The sequence below is a fragment of the Bos grunniens genome, chromosome 21 (assembly GCF_055505025.1).
Source record: "Bos grunniens cultivar Pamir isolate PY7600 chromosome 21, Bosgru_T2T1.0, whole genome shotgun sequence".
Taxonomy (NCBI): Eukaryota; Metazoa; Chordata; class Mammalia; order Artiodactyla; family Bovidae; genus Bos; species Bos grunniens.
Window position 1 is genome coordinate 24,219,306 of NC_141185.1, and position 17,970 is coordinate 24,237,275.

The 17,970-nt window shown below is 37.0% G+C and overlaps 1 long non-coding RNA gene across 3 annotated transcripts in view; it reads right to left on the reverse strand.

The window, feature by feature from the left end:
• The window catches only part of LOC147349240 (uncharacterized), a 352,149-nt gene that overhangs the window by 136,887 nt on the left and 197,292 nt on the right, over positions 1-17,970 (reverse strand). For all 3 annotated transcript variants that reach the window (XR_015149727.1, XR_015149726.1, XR_015149725.1), the window contains exon 5: positions 12,216-12,310. This is a non-coding gene — a long non-coding RNA (uncharacterized LOC147349240). The remainder of the gene's footprint in view (positions 1-12,215; positions 12,311-17,970) is intronic.

Consider the following 17,970-nt stretch of genomic DNA (forward strand, 5'->3'; position numbering starts at 1 on the left):
TTATTCATCATATACGCTGTTTTATCAGAGAAGGCAATGGCACCCCACTCCAGTACTCTTGTCTGGAAAATCCCATGGACGGAGGAGCCTGATAGGCTGCAGTCCATGGGGTCGCTAAGAGTCGGACACGACTGAGCGACTTCACTTTCACTTTTCACTTTCATGCATTGGAGAAGGCAATGGCAACCCACTCCAGTGTTCTTGCCTGGAGAATCCCAGGGATGGGGGAGCCTGGTGGACTGCCGTCTATGGGGTCACACAGAGTCGGATACGACTGAAGTGACTTAGCAGCAGCATGCTGTTTTATAGTAACTATTTAGGAATTATATCAACTTTTGTCATATATCTTACAAACATTTCCACAACAGTTATTAGTTATGTTAACTTTATGTGATCACTTAGCATATTGAATTAATATTGTACATGAAGTCTAAAGTGTGAGTTTTCCATTTATGGTTTCTGACTTCACTGTAATACTTTGAAAGACTTTCCTAAACAAAAGATTATAAAAATACTCACTAGTATTTCCCTGTAGTATTTTATGATTTTACTTCTATACTTGAACCTTAGTCAGTGACCAATGTGATAATCTTGGAAAACAAAAACAAAGAGCAATAGAACAAAGAAAAATAATCACTGGCAATGCATCGCCCAAAGATAATCACTGTAAACATCTGGTGTATGTCTCTTGGCCTATTTTTTGCCACTATGCAATACCATCTAGCTAAAATAATGATATTCATAGACCATGTTACATCGTAACATGTTATAGAAAAGGCAACTAGAATAAATATGTGCTATGAAGAGACTTTTTGAAAAATTTGAGCTTTGTGGGGCTTCTTCAAAATCTAAAGAATACTTACCCCATTGTAGAAATATACAGAAAAGTAACTCAGCTAACAATGTGTGTGAAAGTGAAGTTATAAGTAGAAAATTTTGCTATCAGTGATATGAGAAATTGGGAAAAAAATCAAGAACCGTGCATATCACTTTACTGTTACTGAACAGCTTATCCTCACTAAGAGAACAGCTTTCCTATTCTGACTCCAAAAAGTCTTTTTACAAACCGTTACACTCTATTTAATATCTATTTTTAAATGAGGCATTATATACAAAACATGTAGTTACAATGTTGAAATTTGTTAGAAAGTTATACCTAAAAGTAGTCACATATTCTTTATATTTCTGTAACAGTTATATGTCTTCAATAAGCATCACTGTAAATTTTCATAAGTTTCTGAAGGTAATTTATTTAGTAGACTGTTGCAATGGGATATGTTTCCCTTTTGGGAAAGGGAATCCCTAAACTACAGAGCACCCTTCATAGATATTTTAATCAATGTGATAAACAGAATTTAGTATCTTTACTAAATAATACTGAAGATGCAGATAACCTGCAGCCAAACCTCAGCCTGCAAAACCCAATCCCCTGCCCCCTGAGGCCATCATTGTCCTGAGTAGAGGCCTAAAGTGATACTAGGGGTGTTCTCACCTCTGAAAGCAGCCTTTCAGCTCCCTAGGCCTCAACTGCATTCCTGGATATGAAAAGTCACCAGAAATTCCTTCTCACCCTCCCAGCCTCAGTTGAAGCTTCATCTTTTCTTTATGGACACTGGTTCCACAGTGACAACTTTGTGATTGCTTTAACTTCTGGATTGAGAAGCTGCACACAGGCAGACAACTGTCACCACCTGTCTAATCCATCTTGTTCCACTGATGGCTGGAGAAAAGAGAGAAATCACAAACTCTTTCTCTTCTTCTACCTATGACTTATCCTGCCTCAGAATCACCTTCCTTGACAACTGGGCCATTCATTCTTATCCATCACATTATGAAATCTGCCATCAATTCATTTTATTTAAAATAGTATGTAAACTCATTTTCAGAGAAATTATGGCTATAACTTAAAAAAATTTTAAGCTGACAACTATTTTCACTGGTTACTCTAGGAGAGCAACAGAGTTCCTCTTAAAGAGAAAATCTGCTGTTTGGTTTGGGAAAGCCTCCAGTGTGCTTTTTTAAGGACTCTAGGAGAGCCCAGCTGGAAAGGGTGAGCCTGAGGGAGAGCCAGATTTCTCCGCATCACAAAGTTTTGGGAATTTTGGAGTGGGTTCCTCCCACTACTACAGGGCTGAGGAGGCTCAGACCTTGAAAGAGGGATTGAAAACAGAAAGCTTTCTTAAGAGTCTAGACAGCAGGTCTCAGAAATGTAGTGAGAGGGTTGCTGATAAGGGGCTCCTCCAGGCAGAGATTTCAGGTAACTTTAGCAATAGAGCTACTGTATGTTCAACTTTAAACCATTCCCTATCTTGTACTAGAATTCCCCTGTATTATGCTTACAAAACAACAAAATGTAATGAAACCCTGGTAGTCACAAAGCAATCATCATGAAGAATAGAGCAATGAGTCCCTATTTTGAAGCTAAAAGCCACTGGAATAACCTGGGTCAGCACGTAGGAGCCACAGCTGAGGGAAGAGAAGAAATCAGGGAAAGTCAGAAGCAAGAGTTTGGAGCAAGAAAAACTGGGAAGAACTAAGTTTCAACTTCAGAATCTACAGAGGAATCAGAGAATGTGTGGGGCTTTCCACAGTATATATAATGGTTAGTAAATAAAAGGGTGGCTCAGAAGGATAGAGAAGTTAAGGACTTTGGGGTACATGGAAATTCATTATATGGCACACTATGTTTTCACAAAAACAATAGGCTTGAGTATTTACTGATAATGACCCATCCCAGATAAATGGGCACAGAAAGTGAGTAGGGGGTTTATCCTTGTAGCTTGTCCCATTGTACTATGACAGTGAAGGCAGGAAGCTTTACATATGTAGTATAAATGAAAAAAAAAATAAAACAAAGGATGTTTCAGACAACAAGCCATCATATTTTAGCTGGTCCAATGGTGAGCCCTGAGACAGATGAGGACAGAAACAAATGCCCCCCATCTAACAGTCGACTGCTACAGCTCTCCCATACACATACCTATGCCGTGAACCCTGAGGAGATGCATGATGAGAAAGCACAGGATGCTGACCCCAGATATCCACATCAAAGGAATGATTTTGGTGACCCTGGACTCTTCATCTGCCCACATATAGAAAAACACTACATTCCTTAACTTGAGATATCTGGCTTTCTTTAATTAACAGTAATCTTTTAAAATGTTCCATCTATCTGGTTTTTGTTGCAAAAGCTTCTATATATCTTGGCTCCCCACTTGCCTTTTCTGAACTGTCTTTCAGAGTTATCTGAGATGCCGTGTGCTGGGCTTAAGGCCTCAGTTTTGTCCAAATAAAACATAACTCTCAACTTTCAGGTTGTGCATTTTTTTTTCCAGTTATCAATAATGATAAAAAAAAGTGCTCAACAGAAAGTTATTATCTAACATTCAGAACTTACATAATGCCTGAGTCTTAATGGGTTGGGAGCAGAGAGCATAAGGGAAATCTTTGTACCTTCTAAATTTGAGTGAACCTAAAATGGCTCTTAAAATAGTCTATTGAAAAAATAAAAAGAGGCTGAGCAACCCATGAGACAATATCAAGCAGCCTAGGAAGAGAGGAATTGAGTCCCAGAAAAAGAGAATAATATAGGGACAAGAAAATTTAAAGAAATAATGGCCCCAAACTCCACATACATCAAGAAAAACATTCACATACTGATACAAGAATTTCAGTGAATCCACATAAAATAAATATAAAGAAAATCACCCCAATGCACATCACAGCCAAACTACTGAAAACCAAAGATAAAGAGAAAATCTTAAACACAGTTACTTTCATATAGAAAAAGAGGCACTTTCTATACTGGGGAACAAAAATAGAAATTATCACTGACTTCTTATCAGAAATAATAGTAGCCAGAAGACAATGAAATGACTTCTTGAAAGTGCTGAAAGGAAAAAACTATCAACCCAGAATTTTATATGCAGCAAAAATAGCCTTTACAAACAAAAAATAAATAAAATTCTTACTAAAGATTAAAAGCTGAGAAGATTTATTTGAAGCAAGCCTAAACTACCTAAAGGATGGCTTTCAGACCAAAGAGAAACTTGGGCTTATAAGAGAAAAGAAGAGCAATAGAAGGAGTAAATAAGAGAACATGGGCAGCTAAAACATGAAGAGATAGACAAACTTCCTCAGAACCACGCTAAAGAAAGAGATAATTATGTAATTGCAGTTCCCACAGACACCATTTCATGTTTCTTCTACTGAAGGGTTAACTATCTTAATACCTGGCCCTTGTAATCAGGATGATGCTAGAAGGTAGCTTTTGATTTTTAAATAAAGCATTCTTCTCCATTCCAGTGCTGTCTGGGAATTTATCATTTAATTTCATTTAACATTGAATATAAAGAGTTCAGAGTCTAGTTTCATATTTCCATCTACTTTCCTTTGAAACAGGGGCTCAAATCCAGATTTAAATTGCTGACTGCTTCCACAAAAACTTAGTCAATGAGCTTCATGGATGTAATGGATGTAGAGTTTTACATTATCCATCTCATACAGTTTTGAAAATTCTTCTATAAGCTTGAAATAGTCATAAGATATTTTAACTTAAAAAAGAAAGGTAAGAACTAGTACAGAAACAGGTGTTTCTCTAATGTACACTCAGAGTTGAGTTACCCCTTTAAATACCTAATTTTGCTGTAAATAGAAAACATAAAATTCATCAAGTTTATCTGTAGAATCTAATAAAAGGTACATTGTAAGAGTCTAATATTTTTATTTCATTTTTGAAAGCACCTACTATTTCCTTCATTTTCTTTACTCACCCTGGTAATTTCAGAATACTTTTTCTATTCTGGCAAATAGAATGGTAGAAGCCTAAGAATTACTTTACTAAGGATATAACCAGACTTAAACAAAAAAGCTCAAAGCACAGCTTAAGCTCTTTTAATATTAACATAAGCTGATTATTTTCTGATAAGCATAGAGGTATTCTTCAGCTAAGACAAATCGAAATCAGATGTCATAGATTCAGATAACTAGCAGGTGCCTTGACATAGGAGAACATAAGAACTAACAGGAATCTTAAGTTCCTGAGTTTCTGTGGTATTGAGGGTTGGGAAGCAGACTGCTTTATACCTAACAGATTCTGAGCCATGAAAATATGAGCAACAGAAATGAAAGGGGCACAGATGTCATAAAGAAAGAAGTTAAAATGCAGATTTTATGAGACACTATAAATGCAGTACTTAAAATGTAGTTGGAAGACTATGAGAAGATCATTTGAAAACAAGGAACATTAAGCAAATGTTCAGGAATGGGTGGAGGGAGAGTGAGAAAGCTCTTCAGATATTACCATAATTTTCTATAAATTTCTAGTGGCTCTGGTAGTTAGAGTTATTTACATATTTTTATGCTCTAGAAATTAAATGATACCATTTTTTGTTTTCCTGTTAATTTAAGAAAAGAACTAATCAAAGATCATTAGAAATTTTTTGAGCTAGACACTGATACAAATTTTTAAAACTCTAATTACTAAAGATCAAAATCAAAATCCTCTATATTTTTAGTTGGCAGAGTAGATGAGCACAATAAACAGCTTATACATTTTCATAGGTTTGTATCTTAACTAAAAAATACTTTAAAAAAATTGTCTAACCACCTATACTTTTACATGTATTTACACATCCAATTCAACCCTGGAAACCCACTAAAACAAATTCAGATTGCAATCCAGTTACAATGTAAGCCAGGCACAAAAGCCTTCTAATGATCTTTGATTAGTTCTTTATTAAATTCATCAAGGGAGCAAAGAAAATTTAATAATCTTCACCAGTTGTCATTTTTCTGATTAGAGTTTTGATTAGAACTTTCAGCTTTTATTTTTCTCCTTGTTAGCCTTTGCCAGAGCTTTGCTATTGCGTCTAGTTATAGAGGAAGAACAGGCAGAGGGAGCATGTTAAATACCCCACACTTGTTCATATTCCCTCAGTGTGCACGTCAGGAGTTTACTGAAAAAGTCAAGAGTTCTCTGATCCTGCCCACCCCACCACCTAGCCAGCCTCTTGATGTGACAAAACATTTTTCTTTTCTTTTTTTCTGAGATCAAAGGCTGCATTTAATTCCTCTTTATACCCCCTTGGTACCTAGTACAGTGCCACGAACTCAGCAAGAGCTTGTTTAAACATTTATTGAATAGTTTCTGAAAAAGAAATCCGTATTAGTGTTTCTCTTCCTAAAATGTTGTTACTATTTTATTTTGTAAGAAAGGGACTTAACAGAACTTCTAAAATACAATCAAGGTTTCTCTACCAAGGTGTATTTTTTCCGTAAAATTACAGCAAAATAGTACATGTTTAATGTTGGCCATTAAAGTACCACGTGGTGACAGGTTAATAGTCCTTGAACAGTGACCTTCCTGCTTTCGCCAGCTTCTTGTCCAAGAATGCATTTTTCTTGCCTTTAAAAATTATTTCCCTAGGAGTGGAAACAGATTTTCCCACCCTGTTAAATTTATAAATAAAAATCATATTGGAGGTTGGCTGTGATATTATATATTTCATGTGTGAAAGCAATGGGATTATAGGAGCAATCCATAGGTATTTGAGAAATGCCCATTAGATTGTTCAAAATAAAGGACTCTGAGAGGTCACTCAGTCTGGAATAAAAGGAGCGAGGTGAACAATAATGATGTTTACATTTTTCTTCCTCATACAGCATGTGGAGGAATAATGACATTCAGATTTCTATACAGCACGTTGCTTCCTAGTATTCACAAATATCACCTCAATTATTTTTCTATCATTGCTGAAAAATAGGAAATGTATAGCTCTTATCATTTCCATTTCCTATTATATCACATCATGCTATTTTAGTATTCACTACCTGAAAAGAAGGGTAGCTAGGTAGTGTCTTTATAATCACACTCTATCACCATCAGACCTCAGTGCTGAAGAGAGATGATAGGAATGAAGGCAAAAAGAAATAAAAATGCAAACATAGGAAATTCCTAACCTACAAAAGAGCTGTGATCCAAAAGTTCATTTATTGGGCTATTTTGCAGAACACATAAATCTACATTTCCATAGAAACACACTATTATAATTGATGGTTAGGTTCCTAGGCTAGCCCATTATAGCCTATTTATTTATATAGTTGAAAATACAAGAACTACAGAAATTACAGTGCCAGAAAGCTATTCAGTTGGAAATATATGGTATTTTAACTACATAGTAGGGTAAATAAACTTTTATAGGATAACCTATTAGCCAAATCTCTCTTCAGAGCCTCAACTCAGTACTCAGGACATTGGTAACACTTAACAATTTCATGGAAACCACTCCAAAATCTAGGAAACTCACAATCACAAACCTTACAAATTCAGAAGCACAGGACCCTCAGAAGGAACTGACTGGCAACCCATTAAATAGGCAATTTTCTCCTTTATTTCCCAAAGCCACAATAGACATTGGGCAGCCTGCAAAAAGGCATCTTGGTATCGAAAAATCTTCAATCCAGGATCCCAGGGGAAGCTCTTTTTCTCCTCACTTCAAACATAGGACTAGTTTCTGATTCCAATGGCCTCTTTCCAGCTGATTAAACTCAAGATTATTATAAAAATATACTGAGTGCATACAACATGACAGGCGCCACTGTACTGAACAGATACTAAAAATATTAATTTTGAGATCTAACAACTTATAATTTAATGCAAAACATATGAAATATATAAATATATCATAGTATATAAAATAGTAGGATTAGGGTTATTTAAAAGGTATCAAAATTAATGTCTACTTCCATCAACTCCAATGAGCAAATGAAAATCTAATTAAAAGAAATTGGTTCAAACAATTGTGAAACTAATTGGAATTCTTGTTCAGAACACTGAACTCGGGCTATTCTTTGCTTGTCGCTGCTGAGAAATTGGTCTGAACTCAAACTATCAGTCATTCAGTATGTATTTGAAAACCTTCTAACTGCAAAAAAAAAAAAGATACATTTTCAAAATGAGTAAGCATAGATAATACCAGTCCAGGCATCAGAAAATCTCCAGCATTTTGAAGACACAAACATAAAGCTGAGCATCTTAAAAGACACTTCCTATTCCCCAGCATATGCATCATTTCCAGAACAGTTAATATTCTAGATATTATGGTCCTAGATATTGCATATTTCTCTTATAGCAGTTAATGGATAATATGATAAATACTTGTTTTAAATCTATTTCATCCACATGCCTACAAGCTCTCAAAGGATAAGGACTGTGTTTTACTTATTGTTGTGTCTTCAGTGCCTTGCATAGTGCCTGGGCCATAGTAGGAGGTCAATTCACTGAGAAGAAGTGGCAACACTTTCACAAACTGTAAGTTTTCTGCCAAGAGCGTAGAGCTCCACTAGCTCTAGTGCTCCTGGGCACTTTTCCACTCCCTCAGAAAGGAGGAGGCTCTGGCTCTTCTGGCTTATTTATTTTGTACAGAAACCGGGGAGGACAAACAGGTGCTGGTGCTATTTATTACTCCCTCAAACCCGAGCAGATCTGTAGGTAGAAAGATGGACAGCACAAACAGACCAATTAACCTGCCCCACATTCCTACTTCAGTTTAAACTGTCATTGGATATATAATCACCAACTAGGGAAAGAGAGCAAACACTTCTAAACTTCAAAAAGCTATTCTGGTCAAAGCGAATGCCAGAAATAGACAAAAGAGTTAGTGCGATTTTGATTGTATCTGGATCCATTTGCTCCATGGTCTCTCACAAAGGAATTTGTGTACTTACACACACACACACACACACACACAAACAATTCTCGTTAGAGACCTATGACACCATTAATGATGGTAATACATATTCATAAATTTTTTAGAGTATATCATTTGTGCAATTGGCATAAATAGCCCTTTGAGTGCTTTTCTAAATTTATATTACAATTATATATTTAGGACACATTCAGTTCAGTCGCTCAGTTGTGTCCAGCTCTTTGCAATCCCATGAATTGCAGCACGCCAGGCCTCCCTGTCCATCACCGACTCCCAGAGTTCACTCAAACTCATGTCCATAGAGTCGGTGATGCCATCCAGCCATCTCATCCTCTGTCGTCCCCTTCTCCTCCTGTCCCAAATCCCTCCCAGCCTCAGGGTCTTTTCCAATGAGTCAACTCTTCGCGTGAGGTGGCCAAAGGACTGGAGTTTCAGTTTTAGCATCAGTCCTTCCAAAGAACACCCAGGACTGATCTCCTTTAGAATGGACTGGTTGGATCTCCTTGCAGTCCAAGGGACTCTCAAGAGTCTTCTCCAACACCACAGTTCAAAAGCATCAATTCTTCGGCTCTCAGCTTTTTAAAAACTCAAAAAAATATACACTTTAAAACACTATGTTTGACCCACAGCTGAGTTTTAAAATGCCGCATCCCAAATTCAACATGTAAAATTGGAAGATATCTGACTCAACCAAACAGTAGGTTCAGTCCCTCTGCTACTCATTAGGTATATGATTTAGCAGACTTCTTTCTTTATGCCTCCATTTCTTAACATGTAAAACAAAGGGTTAAGTATAGATTGTCTCTCGGGTTCCTGTTTTACCTTAAAGTTTTATAATTCTAATATAGTTATGGTAATTGTATTTTCTTTTTTCCTACAGTCCTAAAGTATTCTTAAAACCTCTCTACTTTCTTTTTTTAAAAAAATCTCTGACTTTTTCCTAACATTTCATTCCAGTGGACAGTGCTCTTATTATTCTGTTCAAGAGGTTTGGAAGGGTTCTAGCTTCAATGTATGAGGAGGGGAAAAGCAAAGAATTTCCACAACCATGTAAAAAGTAGAAAAAATTAATATAGTGAAATACCAGAATAAATAGATTAAACTACCAATATTAGGTTTCAGTGGAAGGAAGGCAAGGGCATGATGCTTTATGAAAGAAGAGGAAGCATCATGTTGTATGGGTAAAAACAGAAGAAAAAGGACTAACAGGTGATTAATCCTACTTTCCAGAACATAGACAACGTAGATGAAACTGACCTGACAAAAAGTGGCCTATTCGTACAGAGAAAATATCCTGATAGAAAATAATAGTTTCTTTCAGCAATAATAGTTCTGAGCATCATGCAACAACATTATTGGCATGAGCTTTACCTTCAAGCTCCCAGCCTCACTAAAACTTCAAACTTTAACAATTCACATGTCTGGAAATGTGCGGGCCATCAGCAAGCGAGGTGGGGGCATTTTATTGTGAGAAACCATGACATTTTTTTAAAGGTACATTACAAAATGGCTTAGCAGAAACGGCGTGTAATACTAAGGTTAGTGTATTCTTTGTTGTAGCTCTACAGAACGTTAAGCACTGTATTTTAAAAATCTTAACATTTTAGAGTGCTTAAAATGAGTACTCTTCCCATTTAATTGGAGCCTTTTTTCCCCCTCTGATGGGCAGACTATGAGGTTTCCTAAGTGCTTTCCCTAAGTCGCAGAATCAAAGAGGTTTGATTGGTTCTTTCCTTCACCGGCTTATTTTTATTGTGTCAGATGATGACTTGGCTTTTCATGTAACTCTGAGAGAGAGGGATTTGTTTACACTCCCCTGGGTTGTGGGAGGGGGTTCAGGTCTCTGAGGAAGAGGGCAGCTTTGGTTAACACTGAGAAGCCAGGATTTGGTCCTGAAGTGTAATGAGACTGCATTCCAACCAGGACTGATCACAACTGGTGAAGTCAACCAACTCCAAGCATCTGAGGCAAGAGTTAAAACTGCTTCAGGGTTCTTTGTGAATGAAATTGAATTCTTCCCCCTGTGGTTTCAGAGGCCCAGTTATAATATGCCATTTATAATGACATAATTCATCAGGGCATCTGGAGAGGTTAGGCATCAACATCTTTTCACCGGAGTGTAAAGCAGGCAAGAGAATTAACAAAACGAAGGAAACAGGTCAGCTAGTTTCTTTCATTCTTGGCAATCTATTAGAAAACTATTAAGATTTCAATATAAAATATATGGGTGAAATAGCAACCGATTAATCATGCTCAAAAGAGGAGGAAAAGTACTGAAATAACTGCACTCAGCATTGCTGGGTTTCAAATGGTCTCTCTTTTACTGAGGCACTTGTTCTCAGTAAAGGTTAACCCTCTCAGCCACAGAACTAATCAGACCTGAAAGTTAGCCCACAAAAGGATCTCAATTGTCTGTCTCAATCCCATGTGTCACTCACTATGAAGTTCAGACAGTGTTTTCCCCACTGATGACACTAACAGGAGAACCGCCACTTTAACTTCCCAGCGCAGACAATGAGCTTGACATTTTTGCCTCTCTTACTTCTTCCACTCTTCAGTAAAGGCTGGCAATTTGGCAATCCCTCCGCAATTGCCTCACAATATTCACTATTACGACCAAATGAATATTAATATAGTTCCTCTTTCTGCCTAATGTATGAATGTGATTATTAAACCAAAGATAAAAGTACATTCCTTACTAACCACAGAGAGATTGGGGGAATAACTACAATGATCAAGGAAATATCAGCTGAATATAGTAAGTGAAAAAAGCCAGATGCAGAACAACATAAATTATGAGCCTATTGACATAAAAACTATGAAAAGGTATTTATTTCCGTTGGGAAGAATAAGCACCAAATACTCAGACTTGGAAAAGGTACTTCTGGTTTGTCAGAAAATTTTAAATTTTTAACAAACAATGTAGTCACTTGCATTGAAACAAAACAACCTACAACATATGGCACTAAAAATTCAGAGACAGCCAAGACTTAATAATTCATACCTATGTCACTCTGCTTTAGCAAGACTATGTTTAGTCATTATATTCTCTACAGCACATTTTATTGAAAAGGCATCAAAGACTTAGGCAGTCTCAAGTCAAAGAAAATTTGTGAGCATTCTGTTGCTTTACTGTGTCTAGAATATTCTAGGATACCACCCAGCCTCAAATCATACAGATAATAGACTGTGGCTGGATGAATGGATAAACAGATGGATGGACAAAGCAATAACACTAAGACCTTTTGAACTTACCATTCATCTTGGCTCACTGACAAGAGAAACAAACATTTGGGGATGGTTGTTCTTTTGAGCAATTTTGATTTTGCAGTAGGTTTAGAACAGCAAGTTTTTAGAGGGCCTCTGATTGCCTTTGAGAGAGAATTTACCATTCTGTTCACTAGTAGCTTTTCAATATTTGATATGTGCCCTGAATCACAAAACCACTAAGCAAATTTCAGGGGGTTTTCAAAGCAGAAAGCCCTGCAAAAATTGTATTTGACTCACCAAATGTGAAACTTCCTCCTGTGGGTTCTTCTACAGCCCTAAATCATGAGTTTCATTATCTTCCTGAAGCAGCTATTCAAAGACTCCATTAGTTCCTAAAAAAAAAAAACAAAAAGAGGAAATAAACAGATTAGGGAACACTCTCTAAATATTTCATTAACCTCCTCAGCTCAAACCCTGGTTGAGTTAATGGAAAGATAATCAGCAAAATATCTAAAATATTTTAGTTTTTCTTTAAATAATGGTGGTGGCATTCTTTTTGGCCCATCCTTAAATTTGAATACTTTCTTTGAGATTAGAAGAAATTTATGTATTTACTTGCGTGTATAATAAATGAGACCTACTTTCTTACACAGACTTTTAAGTCTATAACACAAGGTTGTCAACTAGGAGCACGTGTTGTACACAGTTCTAGAATTTATTCATCTTGCATGACAAATTTTATATCCAAGTTTCTGGAAACCACCATTCTACTCTGCTTCTACAAGTTTGACTATTTTAGATATTATACCTCACAGAAGGGGAACCAAGCAGTATTTGTGCTTCTGTGACTGGCTTATTTCACCTAGCATCATATTCTCTAGGTTCATCCAAGTTGTTGCATGTTACAGGATTTTTTTTTTTAACTGTCAATCTGTTGCCTTTATGCTGTGCATACGTGCTTAGTCGCTAAGTAGTGTCTGATTCTTTGTGACCCTGTAGACTGTAGTCCACCGGGCTCCTCTGTCCATGGAATTCTCCAGGCAAGAATACTGGAGTGAGTAGCCATGCCCTCCCCCAGGGGATCTTCCCACCCAGAGACAGAACCTGCACCTCTTACAGCTCCTACATTGGCAGGTGGGTTCTTTACCACTAGTGCCACCTGGGAAGCCCCAGTGCTCTTATGCTGGAGGTAAGTAAATGAGGGCAATGGTCAAAATATAAATAACCACACATACATACTCACACACACCCCCACACACATGGCCCTTAAGTGACCAGAGAGGTCCTAAAGACAGAAAGACTACAGGACTTGAGACAAACACATGGCCAGATGCTAATACTGCAGAGAGACAGCCATGCTTGATGTGGTAGGGAAAGGGTGCAGATATAAAAAAGACCCCACCCTCTGACAACCTCCAAGTGCCACATATTGTTGCTTTTTCACTGCTCTTCTAATGTCCTTCCGTCATAGCCTTATCATAGTCTTGAGAACTGGTTCATCTCCTTCTCACTCCCTCTATTTTCAGCCATGTTTTTGACTTGGGATCCTAGAGACCATTCCCTCACTGGTTGCGTGACTGTGCAGTAGTCAACGAAACACTCTGGCTCCTTGCCTGTAAAATAGGCATATTAGCCTGGATAGACCAAGGTTACTTCCAGCTCTCACATTCTATATTTTCATGCCTTTTGTAGAATTATTATTTCCAGTGTAAACAGCAAGACATACCGCTCTTTAGTGTCCTATCTCTTATCTTGCTGATAACCTACTTAATAACTACTGGCAGACCTCAGAGTCCTCAATAAGTCCTGTCTCAATGATTTCAGATGTTCTGGAGTATCTAATGATGGTTGACTCCAATCAGGAAAACATGCCACTGGCTTATGGTCACAAGGATGAAAGCATAATGTATGTGAGCATGTTATAACACATTGATATTACTAATAAATGTTTACATTAGTTACATCACCATTAAAACTGTAATGGCTGTAAAGGGTTGCTAAACATTATGTAGGCTCAGAATTGTGTGAATTCATGCAAGACAGCTTTAACTAATAAATCTTTAGGGGTTGTCATTCTATGACTGTCAATATATTGCTCCAGTAATACAGTGAGCTGGTTGGGACTCGCTTTCACATTTTGGTCTAAGGAAGATATGTTACTTGAAGAAATAACTTGCCCTAGGCCACTAACTTCATCAACATTAAATGCTAACACTATGGGAATATCAACATTTCAGTTATTTACACAGTGAAAATATTGTGTGATGTCTCCGTGAGCAAAGTAGAACTACCGAGCAATTTAGTGAAAGGGGTTGTGGACATGGGGTACAGTGGGGGAATGTGTAAGAAGTTGAAGTCGCCAGTGTTTTAATTATCTGTCTCCATCTGAAAACTGAGAATCAATAAATCTATAAATGCCTAGGTATGGATACTTATTTTATAAAAATTTCTAATTTAAAACCTTTTACTGGAAAATGTTCTAATTTAGCATGATGAAAAGAATGACTCATTTTTAAAGTGCACTTGAATAGGCAAATTCCATTTATAAAAAAATAACAGATGAATGAAAGCCTAGTTCAGGATGGCAACTTGAAAATTGTTTAAAATCTTTTCTACCAAAGAACACTAAAAGTCATTCATAGCTACTTATATTTCTCTTTTTCAAATGAATGCTTTAACCTTAGTGTTTTTTAAGCTCCTGCTTTGACATCTTCGCAGATAAAATCTCTACTTCCATGACAGACATTTAGTAAAAGCACAATTCACCTCACTGGTCTTATTCTATCTATATGGTGTCTGAGTCTTTAGAATATAGGTGGAAACTGTCCATAGTAAGTTGTTCCTGTCTATAGTTACCCTAATATTTCAGTGTTCAATTAACCATAGTTTAAATTAATCAGAACATCCAGGAAATGAACACTGGTGAGATGGAATGAGACAGAAGATTTGATTGTGTTATACATGAAATTCAGCTATTCAGTGAAATTCTCCAATTGTGGTAATTCCACTGTCCTGATTACAATTATTTCATCTATGTGGTGCATATATATTTTAATCTTCTCCTGACACTGTCTGTTGTTATAAATGAATCAGTCTTCCCAGCTATTCACAAATAAATTTGCATTATTGAGGTCATGTCTGACTATAAGGCTTGGTTCCATAATTTAAACAATACTTAATCTTAGCTCCTGGAATTATTTTTGCATTAGATGGTAATTGATTGTAAATTCCCTGACAAATAATAAAGATATCATTTTCTGTTAATGAGCTTGACAAAGAAGGATTCATATCCTTATATTTTTAAAAGAAACATTTTTGACCTTTAATACATTGCTAAAACTCCTTTGCATCATTGAACAGTCACAATAGAATGTTAAGCTTTATACTTTTTAGTCAAAATCCTCTCAAGGTGTGGACAAAATTCGTCTAAAATCAGGACCCAAATAGATTGTCAGCCCATGTGGCCTCCACCTCTGGAAGTTAGTCCACTTCTATTATATCAGATCTGTTATATCCAGATTTTCCTTTCTTCCTCCCCTCTCTCCCTTCTTTCCTTTTTTGTTTGCTTCCCCCCGCCCCTTCCATTTTCTTCCTTCCTTTCTTTCTTAATCACTTAATTTGTTTGTTCTTCCTTCCTATGTATGTGTGTCAGTAGCTCAGTTGTGTCCAACTCTTTGCGACCCCATGGACTGTAGCCCATGAGGCTCCTTTGTGCATGGGATTCTCCAGGCAAGAATACTGGACTGGGTTGCCATTTCCTTCTCCACATCTTTCTCTAACTGATTGATTGATTCTTCCACTTTCCACTGTTGAGGCTGAATTTCATCAGGAAAAAGGGAAAAATAAGTTGAAAATTACAAGCCAAGTAGAAAAGCAGGAAAGATGTGGGGGTTAGTGACATATTCTTTAGTATCCCCATTTAACTTCTGCCCACTTATGCTTATTTTTTAATTCGTATTTCACTCAATTTGTACAACAAACCTGGATGTGCACTCTTGCTCTAGGTTTGAACCTGGTTTCATTTTTAAGTTGTCAGCTATTTATGTAAAGACTATTGAAATTTTCTTCAAAAAGAAAAAGTCTGCCATTGTTTCCACTTTATTGCAATTTTGAAAAACTTAAAAACATTTCTATTAGAGAACATACATGTCTTGAATCAAAACCTAGAGGTTCCCAGTACCAGTCCAAACTCCTCCACTGAGTAACTCATAACATGGTTTTAGAAACTACTTAACTTCTTTATTAGTTTTTTTGCCTAAAGCAGGGACAGTGATAACATCTTAACCAAAAAAGTACAAGGTGATCTGTTGTGTACTGACCACCTAGGGATACAAAATGCTTTCATCAACAATTTGGTCATAAATTCAAACTTAGCAACCAAATCCTAACTGACACTGCCACCATTCTGGTCATCGAGTCTAGGGATTATGTTGTGAAATTGTATGGGACACTGAGAAGAGGAATAGATTTTCAATCAAGCAAATCTAGCAATAAGACTTGGCACACTCAACTGTGCAATGAATTAATATTTAGACTTCTATTATTAATACATTCTTTACTCATGTGACATCTAAGGATGATGGTCTATTCAGATTGCTTCTTACGCTGCAAATGACTGTTAAAGACTAATGTTATATAAAAAAATAATGTATGTGTTAAACAGTCACTCATGAACTCCTCGGGAGTTGGGTAGCTACTTACACACCTAAAGTAGCTCATATATCATCACCTAATTAGGTTTTCTTGATAAAGAGAAGTTTTTACTGTATAACCTCAAAAATGTTCTTAAGGCCTCTTTCTTCTATCTCAGTATCTTTTCTCTTGATTCACAATGGGTGTAAATATAGATAAGGAGGGAAAATATTTCTTAGTTATATAATTACCTTGGAACTCCAATAGTACAATTCTTTTGTTTTTGAACTCCAGACTCTTTAACGATGATGCACTTATACCTCTCAGCCAATTAATCTTCATTTCCTGTAGTTCTATAGTTGTTGCAAGAATATGTGCCTTTTTTCTGAGGGGTAATTTATGCCATGAAAATTAACCTTACGGGGGATAAAGTACCAGTAAAGAGCATGACGCTCATTAAATTTATTGATTCTCATTTATAGGATATAAAAAACCTTATTTGTAAATGCAAAGGGCCAGGAAGTGAAGGAATTTGTTACAGGTAAAATTATTCCATTTGCTGATTCAGGCTATGGTTTTTCCTGTGGTCATGTATGGATGTGAGAGTTGGACTGTGAAGAAGGCTGAGCACCGAAGAATTGATGCTTTTGAACTGTGGTGTTGGAGAAGACTCTTGAGAGTCCCTTGGACTACAAGGAGATCCAACCAGTCCACTCTGAAGGAGATCAGCCCTGGGATTTCTTTGGAAGGAATGATGCTAAAGATGAAACTCCAGTACTTTGGCCACCTCATGCGAAGAGTTGACTCATTGGAAAAGATTCTGATGCTGGGAGGGACTGGGGGCAAGAGGAGAAGGGGACAACAGAGGATGAGATGGCTGGATGGCATCACTGACTCGATGGACGTGAGTCTCAGTGAACTCCAGGAGTTGGTGATGGACAGGGAGGCCTGGCCTGCTGCGATTCATGGGGTCGCAAAGAGTCGGACACGACTGAGCAACTGATCTGATCTGATCTGATTAAATGATAACCATGGAAAACATTGAAAATGGACATCTTAGGTAACAGCTTGAACTGTTTACAAGACATCCCTATCTGCTTGTGTCAAAGAGAATCCAACCCAACATGTTTCAAACCGAAACTCTTGATAGTTTGAACTCCTGTTATTCCTCTTCAACTCTTGTTTCCCACCCTACTTCAGTTCAAGGCCATTTCACATGTCACAAGGCTATTACTAATGCCTTCTGATCCTGCAGTCTTACCACTGCCCAACCCGTCCTGCACAGCTTCTTCAGTAATAGTTATAATATTTTCTGACCACAAAAGGAATTTGGTTCATGGGAGTAAATTTGTAAAAAGCACCACCACCACCAACAAAAATCTCACAAAAATGAAAATCCTACCATGCATCAATACTTACT